Genomic DNA, 10,517 nt, shown 5'->3' with positions numbered 1-10,517 from the left:
TCCAAAAGATATCAAACCTATTGCATTTTGTCCATGCAATCCAGCAAGTTATATTATGTATAAAATCTTTTGAAATAGGTGGGGATTGTTGGAAAATTATAGTGTATTTCAAAAGATATTAAATATTAATTTTGACAAATGGCAAGAGTCTCTTGACAGTAATACTCCTAATGTGTCCTCTTGCATGTAATGGCTTGGACAAGTGGTTGCCACTTATCATAATTTTCAACAACTTCTACCCCTATAAATTCCACTTTTTTCATCCATTTGGAGACAACTTGTCCCACTCCCTCTCTCCTCACATTCTCCTCTCTCTTTTCCATTTTGCCTATTTCATTTAATGTTTATTTTAATTATTCCTTATCCTCCTAATTAATAGCTTGCTGATGTTAATTAATTTACTGATTCTTGTATCCTATATTTAAATAGAGAAGGCTTCTTTAATCCTGGTGAAACATTTTACGCTGCTGAAATATTTTCTCAGGACAGTGCCCAACACAACTAAAGTATGAATTGTGTTCTACTTAAAATACTATAGTATTAATATCAATTCTATATTAGTACTGTTATTTTGCTTAATACTAAGTTATATTATAGTAATATTGTTAATTGTTCCCCAACAACAATTACTACGAGGCTTCTATTTTCATGATTATTGATTGTGATATCCCTTGAAGGAAAAAAAACACTACTTTATCACATTTTTAAATTTGTTGTAAACAAGTGGATGTCCATAGAACCCACTATTACTGTAGATCAATAGTACTTTTACTGTAAATCACTGTAGATCAATACTACTTTCACTGTAGCTCTAGCGTTTTTTCAACAAATTTTGCCTATAAAAAGGCAATGCATTCTGCCTTATGAAGGTACACACAGATAAGAATACTACTTTGCGTTTCTCTTCCTTTGCCATTTCTCTCTCTTTATCTTCATTTATTATACTTTGTTTCTTTGCTATTTTTATTATTATTATTATTATTATTATTATTATTATTATTATTATTATTATTATTATTATTATTATTATTATTATTATTATTATTATTATTATTATTATTATTATTATTTTATAAGACGTTATCAGCACGAATCTCTAATTTTCTCCGTATAAGTTAACTCCTATCTCGGGTATTGAAGAAATTAAATTTTAGTTTTATTCGTGATTTCTAAATTAATTTATATCTCAGTTTTCATCATGTGAACTTTATCAAAGCTTGAGTTTGTAGCACTTGATATTACTGAAAAAAATTATTTGTCATTGATTCTTGATGCTGAAATTTACCTTGATGCTACAAGTGTTGGTGATACTATTAAACAAAGAAATAAAGCATCAAGCCAAGACAAAGCGAAGACCATGATTTTTTTCCGTCATCATCTTCATGAAGGATTAAAAACTGAATATTTAACTGTAAAAGACCCTCTTGAATTATGGACTAATTTGAAGGATCGATATGACCACCTAAAACTTATGGTGTTACCAAAAGCTCGATATTAGTGGATACACTTTCAATTTTAAGATTTTGAAACTGTATTTGAGTATAATTTTGCTATTCACAAAGTAAGTTCCATATTAAAATTATGTGGAGAAACTATCACTGATGATGATTTACTTGATAAAACTTTTTCCACTTTTCATGCTTCAAATGTGTTTCTACAACAACAATATTATGAAAAAGGGTTTAAGAAATATTCTGAATTAATTACATGCCTACTTGTGCATGAAAAAAATAATATTTTGCTAATGAAAAATCATGAAGCTCTTTCCACTAGATGTGCTCCATTTCCTGAAGCGAATGTTGTGGCAGCACATAATCAGTCTGAATCAAAACAAAATAATTATCTTGACCGCGATTGTGGTCGTGGCCGTGGATGTGGGCGAGGACGTGGTAAAGGATGAAACAATTATCGTCATCATGGTGGAAATAAACATGTGAACAATAAAGTTCTTCAAAATAATCCTTCTAAAGGTAAAATCAATTTTTCCCACCGGTGTGGTATGAAGGGTCATTGGGCACGTGATTGTCATACGCCCGATTATTTTGTGAGATTTTATCAAGCCTCTCTCAAAAGAAAAGGTAAGAATATGGAGGCACACTTGAATTTTTGGAATGATGATAATGAAGCAACTTCCTCAAATAAATATGAAGATATTGAGGCAAATCTTGCTTATAAAGATGATGATTTTGAAGGCCTCCAAAATATTACTCATTTGGAAGATGAAGACTTCTATGAGAATGTTGACTGAAGAACTGATCATCTAATTGGGGATAAAAATTTGTTTTCCTATTATGTTTGCTACTATTTTGTCCTTCTTAAATATTTTTCTTAAGGCATTAAGTCTTATACAAAAACAAGGCGAGCTCAGTAGGTTTGGAGTGGCTGACTAGGTTATTTAATGTCATTTATAGAACAGCAATGATGCCCGAAGAATGGAGGTCGAGCGTAATGATCCCTATATACAAAAACAAGGGGGATATCAAGAGATGCAACAACTATAGAGGTATCAAGCTTCTAAGCCATATGATGAAAGTGTGGGAAAGAGTGGTGGAGATAAGGGTTAGGAGAGGCATATCTATTTTAGGGAACCAGTTTGGATTTATGCCAGGACGCTCAACTACAGAAGCCATCCATCTTATGAGGAGACTAGTGGAGCAGTATAGGAAGAGAAAGAGAGACTTGCATATGGTATTTATCGATCTAGAAAAGGCTTACGATAAAGTTCCACGAGAGATACTATGGAGATGTCTGGAGGCTAAAGGTGTACCTGTGGTATTTATTAGGGTAATCAAGGATATGTATAAGGGTGCCAAAACCAGGGTAAGGACAGTAGGAGGGGACTTAGAGTACTTTCTGGTTGTGATGGGGTTACATAAAGGATCAGCCCTTAGTCCATTTTTATTTGTCTTGGTGATGGATGGATTGACGCGACAAATTCACGGTGAGGTGCCATGGTGTATGCTTTTTGTAGATGACATAGTCCTAATCGATGAGACTCGTAGCGGAGTTAACGCTAAGCTAGAGTATTGGGGACATACCTTGAAGTCTAAAGGGCTTAAGCTGAGTAGGACCAAGACAGAGTACTTAGAGTGCAAGTTCGGTAAGACACCTCAGGAGGCTGGCACAGAAGTTAGGCTTGGTGACCAGGTCATCCAAAAGAAAAGTAGTTTCAAGTACCTTGGGTCTATCATGCAAGGCTGCGGAGAGATTGAAGACGATGTCACACATCGTATTGGGGTAGGGTGGATAAAATGGAGGCTCTCTTTAGGTGTGCTCTGTGACAAAAAAGTACTACCACAACTTAAGAGCGAGTTCTATAAAGTGGTGATTAGACCGGCTATGTTATATGGGGCGGAGTGTTATCTAGTTAAGGTCTCTCATGTTCAAAAGATAAAAGTAGCCGAGATGAGAATGTTGAGATGGATGTGTGGGCATACAAGGAGAGACAGGATTAGAAATGAGGCTATCCAAGACAAGGTAGGAGTGGCCTCGATAGAAGACAAGATGCGAGAAATACGATTGAGATGAATTGGGCATGTGAAGAGGAGAGACGCAGATGCTCTAGTGAGGAGGTGTGAGAGGTTGTCCATGGATGGTTTCAGAAGAGGTAGGGGTAGATCGAATAAATATTGGGGAGAGGTTATTAGACAGGATATGGCACAGTTACAGCTTACCGAGGACATGACCTTAGATAGGAGGGTGTGGAGGACCCATATTAGGGTAGAAGGCTAGTAAATAGTCCCGTTATTCTTCCCTATTAATAGGCGCAGTAGCGCACTATAATTTCTTTTGTGGAGGACACAGATTAGGATAAAATGCTAGGTGACTTATTCTTGCACCATAGTAGTTGTAGTTCTGCTCAATGTTTATTGTCATTTGATTTATGCATTGTATTGTTGTTTATAGGTGTGGGGTCATTATACTTTGATTATATTATTTATATATAGTAGTAAATGCCTCTTTCTTTCTGTACTATTCTATCATGACTTTCTCACTTTTGTTATTTCTTGTTTTTATCTTGTTTTTGATATGCTTGTCCCTATCTGACCTTTTATCTTGTTTTTCTCTCTTGAGTTGAGGGTCTTTCGGAAACAGTCGTCCTACCTTTCAAGGTAGGGGTTAGGTCTGCGTATACTCTACCCTCTCCAAACCTCACATGGTGGGACTATACTGGGTTTGTTGTTGTTGTTAAGGCATTAAGTCTTACTAATTTCTACATTTTTAGTGCATTTTCTAAAGGTTTCTTATGTTGTTAGTTTTTCACGTTCTTATAATGTATCTTTTTTTATGAAGAATTTGAAAATTTCCCAATCATCAGTTAGATCCAAAATCAATTATGATAATATGTGTCTTATCGATAGTGTCATAACACACACTATTGTAAGAGATAAGAAATATCTCTCTTATTTGATTATGAAAGAAGCTAATGTTAATACAATTTTGGTAGTACAAGATTAATTGAAGGATCTGAAGAAGCTAAAGTTGTACTTATCGGAGGAACAAATTAGATAATTAATGAAACATTATATTGTAGTAAGTCTCAAAGAAACTTATTAAGTTTCAAAGACATTCGTCAAAATGGCTATTATATTAAGACTACAAATGATGAAAATAATGAATATGTTTATATTACTACAATGATGTCGGGCAAGAAGTCTTCACAAGTATTAGCATGGTTGAAACACATGCCATAGTAAACCAAAGGTTTAATAACTAAAATGATTTTATTATCTAGCATGGCCGGTTGGGCCATCCCAATTCTAATATGATGTGCAAAATAATTGAGAGTTCACATGAACACTTTTTGAAGAACTAACAACAACAACAACAACAACAACAACAACCCAGTGAAATCCCACAATATGGGGTCTGGAGAGGGTAGAATGTACGCAGACCTTACTTCTACCAAGGTAGGACGGCTGTTTCCTGGAGACCCTCGGCTCAGTAAAAGCATAAACGCATAAAAATGTTAGATAAGAATAGGAAATTAAAAGCTTTATGAGAAAAACAACAAACAAATAACGAATAGATAACAAATAACAAATAACAAATAAATAAATAATGAAAGCGTCACAGATAAAATAGAGTAATCAAAGCATAGAAAGTAATAAATAATAACAGAAATAACAGAAATAAGAAGTCACAGCACAAGAGATCGTAATGCACTACTACGCCTATGAATAGAGAAGAATAACGAGATTATAAACTAGCCTTCTACCCTAATGTGGGTCCTCCACACCCTCCTATCTAAGGTCATGTCCTCCGTAAGTTGTAACTGTGCCATGTCCTGTCTAATCACCTCTCCCCAATACTTCTTCGGCCTACCCCTACCTCTTCTGTAACCATCCATGGCCAGCCTCTCACACCTCCACACTAGGGCATCTATGTCTCTCCTCTTCACATGTCCAAACTATCTCAGTCGCATTTCCTGCATCTTGTCTTCCACCGAGGACACTCCTACCTTGTCCCGAATAGCCTCATTTCTAATCCTGTCACTCCTCGTGTGCCCACACATCCATCTCAGCATTTTCATCTCAGCAACTTTCATCTTTTGAATGTGAGAAATCTTAACTGGCCAACACTCCGCCCCATACAATATAGCCGGTCTAACCACCACTTTATAGAACTTGCCCTTAAGTTTTGGTGGCACATTCTTGTCATATAGCACTCCGGAAGCGAGCCTCCATTTCATATACCCTACCCCAATACGATGTGTGACATCATCGTCAATCTCTCCGCTGCCTTGCATGATAGACCCAAGATACTTGCAACTACTTCTATTTTGGATGGCCTGAGCACCAAGCCTAACTTCCACGCCAACCTCCTGAGGTGTCTCACTGAACTTGCACTCTAAGTACTCTTTCTTGGTCCTACTCAACTTAAACCCTTTAGACTCCAAGGTATGTCTCCAATCCTTCAGCTTAGCGTTAACTCCGCTGCGAGTCTCATCAATCAGGACTATGTCATCCGCGAAAAGCATACATCATGGCACCTCACCTTGAATTTGTTGCATCAATCCATCTATCACCAAGGCAAATAAAAATGGACTAAGAGTTGATCCTTGATGCAACCCCATCACCACTGGGAAGTGCTCTGAGTCCCCTTCTACTGTCCTTACCCTGGTTTTGGCTCCCTCGTACATATCCTTGATCACCCTAATGTATGCCACAGGTACACCTTTATCCTCCAAACATGTCCATAGTATTTCTCTTGGGACTTTATCATAAGCCTTTTCTAGGTCGATGAATACCATATATAAGTCCATCTTCCTCTCTCTATGTTGCTCCACCAGTCTCCTCATAAGATGGATGGCTTCTGTAGTTGAGCGTCCCGGCATAAATTCAAACTGGTTCTCTGAAATAGACATGTCTCTCCTCACCCTTATCTCCATTACTCTTTCCCATAGTTTCATAGTATGGCTTAGTAACTTGATACCTCTTAGTTATTGCAACTCTGGATATTCCCTTTGTTTTTGTATAGAGGGATCATTACGCTCGACCTCCATTCTTCGGGCATCGTTGCCATTTTAAAGATAACATTAAATAACCTAGTCAACCACTCTAAACCTATCGAGCTCGTGCTCTTCCAAAATTCCCCAAGAATCTCATCAGGTCTGGTTGCTCTTCCCCAGCACATCCTACCAACGACACTCTTAACTTCCTCGACCTTAATACTCCTGCAATACCCAAAATTGCGACGCCTCCCTATAAGTTCTAAATCTCCCAACACAAAGTCTCTGTCCCCTTCCTCATTCAAGAGTTTATAAAAGTTGGACTGCCATCTTTGTTTAATGAGGGTCTCGTCTACCAATACTTTTCCATGATCATCCTTAATGCACTTCACTTGGTCCACATCGCGTGTCCTTCTCTCCTGCGCCCTGGCTAGCTTGAATAATTTTCTATCCCCATCTTTCTTTTCTAGTTTAGCATGAAGGCGTTCAAAAGCTGTTATTTTTGCCATCGAAACCGCCAACTTCGCCTCCTTCCTTGCTATTATAAAGTTCCCTATTCGTCCACTTCTCCACCTCATCCGTGCTTTCTATCAACTTTGCGTACACCATCTTCTTTGCTTCCACCTTTTCTTGCACTTCTCTATTCCACCACCAGTTCCCTTGATGCCAACTAAGACTACCAGTCGAGACTCCCAACACTTCCCTTGACACAGTCCTAATACAACTAGCTGTCCTATCCCACATACTGGTCGCATCTCCATTACTATCCCAGGCCCCCATGACCTTCAACTTCTCTCCCATCTCCAGGGCATTAGCCATGGTCAAACTCCTTCATCTGATCCTAGATCGATCATCCCCGGCCCTTTTCTTCCTCATCATCTTGATCCCTAAATCCATCACCAAAAGCTTATGTCGGGTTGTAAGGTTGTCTATTGGAATGACCTTACAGTCTTTGCACAGACCTCTATCAACCTTCCTAAGGAGTAAAAAGTCTATCTGAGTCTTAGCCACCAAACTACAGAAGGTTACCAAGTGGTCTTCCTTCTTTGGGAAACTCGAATTAGCTATGACCAACCCAAAAGCTCTTGCGAATTCCAAAAGTGAAAGGCCTCTTCCATTTCTGACCCAGTAGCCAAAGCCTCCATGCACATTATCATACCCTCCTGAAATAGACTCGATGTGCCCATTGAAATCCCCTCCCATGAAAAGCTTCTCAGTAGGTGGTATACCTTCCACTAACTCGTCCAAATCCTTCCAAAAGCGCCTCTTATCCTCCTCTCTTAAGCCCGCTTGTGGCGCATAAGCGCTAATAATGTTGAATGTGCTCCCTTCAACGACTACCTTAATCGACATTATCCTATCATTAACTCTCCTAAACTCCACCACCTGATCCCTTAGATCACTGTCTACTAAAATGCCTACCCAATTCCTATATTTCGATCTACTTGAGAACCAAAGCTTATACCCGTCTACCTCCCTAGCTTTAGAACCTACCCATTTGGTCTCTTGGACACAAGCTATATTAATCATTCTCTTCTTTAGAATCTTAACTAGCTCTATGGATTTGCCTGTTAACGTTCCAATGTTCCAAGAACCAACTCTCAGTCTAGATGCTCTTTTAACCCACTTACCCCTCCACACCCTCGTCCCCGACCCTGTCTCTGAATGAGAACATGACCCTAGTCTATCATCACTATCTAAAGCCACGAAAATACGTAGGAATTAATAAATTATTCAAAAATCTAAAGTTAGCAAAATGCAACGATAAGTGTATGAACAAAAATTATAGGTAAACCGAAGGTACCAACTCCAGTTGAAAAGAACCTGATTCATGCTGGAAACACTGTTTACGCCGGAAATACTGTTCATACCGGAAAATGGAAAACTGCGAGACGACGCCGGAATCAATAGATCTAGGCCAAATCTGAACAGATCTAGAGTTATTCGTCGGAAAATAAGCAAAAGAAAAGAAAAAAGAAGAAGAAGAAAGAAGAAGAAGAAGTAGTTCTCAAGGAAAATTGATTACTAGACCATCAATAATTAAAGTGGGAATTGAATCTCCAGCATTTCTGAAATGTATACAGGGTGATATATATAGGCCCATTCACCCATCATGTGGATTATTTAAATATTATATAATTTTAATAGATGCATCTACAAGATGGTCACATGTGTGTTTATTATCAACTCGTAATATGAAATTTGCGAGATTACTTGGTCAAACAATTAAGTTAAGAGCAGAATTTCTAGATAATGCAATAAAGACAATTCCTCTTGATAATATCGGTGAATTCATATTTTAGGCATTTAATGATTATTGTTTGTCCACTGGGATAACAATTGAGCATCTGGTTACTCATGTTCATACTCAAAATGTTCTAGCAGAATCATTGATTAAACACATCCAATTAATTTTTAGATCAATACTTATGAGAACAAAATTTCTCATTTCATTATAGGGTCATGCTATTTTGCATGCTGCAAGTCTTGTGCGGATCAGACCCACAAGTTATCATAAAGTTTTCCCATTACAATTGGCTTTTGGTCAGAAGCCGAATATTTCCCATCTTAAAATATTTGAATGTGCGGTATATGTTCTAATTGCTCCACCACAATGTACAAAGATGGTTCCCCAAAGAAGGCTAGGGATATATGTTAGGTATGAATCTCCTTCTATCATAAAATATTTGAAACCTGTGATTAGAGATTTATTTACTGCAAGATTTGTTGATTGTCATTTTGATGAATCAATATACCCAACATTAGGAGGAGAAAATAAGCAGTTGAAAGAGAAAATAAATTGGAATGCATTATCACTATCTCATTTAGATTCTCGTACAAATAAATATGAACTGGAAGTTCAAAACATAATCCATTTGTAAAATATTGCAAATCAACTGTCAGATGTATTCACTAACCTATCAAGAGTTACTGAATCTCATATTTCATCTGCTAATGCTCTAATTCGAGTTGATGTCCCAGTAAGATAATTAATTAATCTTAATGAGTTTAAAGCACGCTTAAAATATGGAAGACCAATCGGTTCCAAAAATAAAAATCCTCAGAAAAAAAGGAGCAAACAATCAAGATGTTCATAATATGGAAGGACCTGCTCAAGAAGAGCGAGAAGACAAAACAATTGATAAAACCTTAGAAGAGGTTGAGGCGCCTGAAAATAATGAAGAAATTTCAATAAATTATGTCTCATTAGGAAAAATATGGAATCGAAATAATATAATTATCAACAATAGTTATAATGTTGCTATTGAAATAATGCAACAAAATAAGGATTTTAAACCAAAATCTATCGAGGAATGTATACAGAGGAATGATTGGCCAAAATGAAAAGATGCAATTCAAGTTGAATAAGCTTCTCTTGAAAAAAGCAAAGTGTTTGGACCGATAGTCCGAACACTTGAAGGTATAAACCAATGGGGTATAAATGGTTCTTTGTGAGAAAACGAAATGAGAAAAATGAAGTCTTAAGATATAAAGCACGACTTATAGCACAAGGATTTTCGCAAAGACCTGACATTGATTATATGGAAACATATTCTCTTGTGGTGGATGTAATCACTTTCATGTATCTTATAAATCTGACAGTTCATTAAAAAATTTGGCATGCATCTGATGGATGTTGTTACAGCCTATTTATATGGCTCTCTGGACAACGATTTTTTTATGAAAATTTCCGAAGGATTTAAAATACCTGAAATATATAAAGATTCTCGGAAAACTTGTTCAATAAAACTTTAAAAATCCTTATACGGGTTGAAATAATCAGGACGAATATGGTACAATCGTCTTAGCGAATATTTGCTAAGAGAAGAATTTAAAAATGATCCAATTTGCCTTTTGTATCTTTATGAAAAGGACTGGATCTGATATTTTTATATTAGTTGTATATGTTGATGATTTGAATATTATCGGAACTCCTGAAGAACTTTCAAATGCAGTAAAATATCTAAAAAGAAATTTTAAATGAAAGACCTCGAAAAGACAAAACTTTGTCGTGGTCTACAAATTGAACATTTGCAAATGAGATATTTGTCCATTAATCAACATA

The sequence above is a fragment of the Solanum dulcamara genome, chromosome 3, assembly GCF_947179165.1.
Source record: "Solanum dulcamara chromosome 3, daSolDulc1.2, whole genome shotgun sequence".
NCBI lineage: Eukaryota > Viridiplantae > Streptophyta > Magnoliopsida > Solanales > Solanaceae > Solanum > Solanum dulcamara.
This window is presented reverse-complemented; position numbering follows the sequence as displayed.